Source organism: Salvelinus alpinus, chromosome 30 (genome assembly GCF_045679555.1).
Source record: "Salvelinus alpinus chromosome 30, SLU_Salpinus.1, whole genome shotgun sequence".
Lineage (NCBI taxonomy): Eukaryota > Metazoa > Chordata > Actinopteri > Salmoniformes > Salmonidae > Salvelinus > Salvelinus alpinus.
The window spans coordinates 9,465,047-9,467,235 of record NC_092115.1 but is presented as its reverse complement, the minus strand read 5'-3'; positions in this window follow the sequence as shown (position 1 = coordinate 9,467,235).

The following is a 2,189-nucleotide window of genomic DNA, read 5'->3' as shown; positions in this document are numbered from 1 at the left end:
TGTATGCATCTGAATACTTTCCGAATGCACTGTATTACTGAAATTGAATGGAAGAAAGCTTGGTTGCTCCCTCACAAATTCTGTATATCAAATAAAGTAAAATCTTGCACAAAATATACCCAATAACTTGTTGTTTAAATTCATGGACTTAGAGGACATATGCCTTTTCTGTGATAAAGAAGGGGAAACTATTATACACATTTTTTTACGAGTGTGAGTCTGAAGTTATTTTGGAGCGAGTTAAGTAATTAAGTTTTTAATTTAATTAAGACCCATGTATTTACAATGAAAGATGTAATATGTTATTATTCCACTGAAAACAAAACTACTGAATTAGTCATTCATTTCTTCATTCTCTTTGGTAAATTTTATATACACGAGAAAACAAATATTTGAAATCTGTCCCCAAATAGAATACAAGTTTAAAAAATATTGTAACAACTCTATCATACAATAGTCATTTACAACATTAACAATGTCTACACTGTATTTCTGATCAATTTGATGTTATTTTAATGGACTTTTTTTTGTTGCTTTTCTTTCAAAAATAAGGACATTTCTAAGTGACCCCAAACTTTTGAACGGTAGTGTATATATTTTGTATATTTTTATTTGTTATTTTATGTTTCTTCAGAGAACATATATGTGGTGAGGTCCTATGTTTTCTTTTGTTATTGTAATTTGAAATAATTAAAATTAAATATACAGTACCAGTCAAAAGTTTGGCCACACCTACTCATTCTTTATTTTTACTATTTTATATATTGTAGAATAATAGTGATGACATCAAAACTATGAAATAACACATATGGAATCATGCAGTAACCAAAAACAGTGCTAAACAAATCAAAATATATTTGAGATTCTTCAAAGTAGCCACCCTTTGCCTTGACAGCTTTGCGCACTCTTGGCATTCTCTAAACCAGCTTCACCTGGAACCAGGGATTTGTCCCAAATACAATGCTTTTAGTTTTAGAAATATTTAGGGCAAACTTATTCCTTGACACTCACCCTGAAACTAACTGCAACTCTTAGTTAAGTGTTGCAGTCATTTCAGTCGCTGTAGTAGTTGACTAGTGTATAGTGTTGAGTCATCCGCATACATAGACACTCTGCCTTTACTCAAAGTCAGTGGCATGTCATTAGTAAAGATTGAAAAAAGCAAGGGGCCTAAACAGCTACCCTGGAGAATTCCTGATTATTACCTGTATTATGTTTGAGAGGCTTCCATTAAAGAACACCCTCTGTGTTCTGTTAGACAAGTAACTCTTTATCCACATTACAGCAGGGGGTGTAAAGCCATAACACCCTCTGTGTTCTGTTAGACAAGTAACTCTTTATCCACATTACAGCAGGGGGTGTAAAGCCATAACACATATGTTTTTCCAGCAGCAGACTATGATCGATAATGTCAAAAGCTGCACTGAAGTCTAACAAGACAGCTGTGAAATTGTTAGATATTACTTGTTAGATATTACTGCACTGTCGCAGCTAGAAACACAAGCATTTCGCTAACTCCCGCAGTAATATCTGCTAAACACATGTATGTGACCAATAAAATTTGATTTGAACACCTTTTTATTGGTGCTTTGGTCTGAAAATCACAACTCTCCACTTCAGATCCTAATCATTTATAGAGCCAGGAAATCAAAACAAAACCACCCCTAGTCACTCTGACTCTACCTTTCCTAATGCCTGAACTATCTTTGTGACCACTAATAGATCTCCCAGAAATACATAATTGTTGATGAATCACACTCTTACAAGAAACTGATGTTCGTTTACAACTTTCGCTCTTTAGGCTCCATCTCCCGTTTGTCAGTGTCTTCCATTCATTCTCACCAACTTCACTCAACCGCACGCCATCAACCAGCACTTCCACCATCTCCCTCCTCCACCATGCTGCTATTGTTGCCAGCTAGCCAGCATAAACTAGCTTGCTGGGAAATGGGAAAGGCTCATCAGAGATGACTGACTGAACCGAATTCATTAGTCTCCACTTGACTCTGATCTGCGCGGCTAACGTCATCAAAGGTGTGTTCGTATAGCTTCTCCCTGTGAAAGGGGACAGTCTAGTGATTTCAGCCAATGTGGTCTCATCCAAAGATTATGGATTTACTGACAAGATACATGTCTCTCCGGCCTAACAATGAGAGTCGTTGTCCACAAAGCGGCACGGCGAGGCTGTC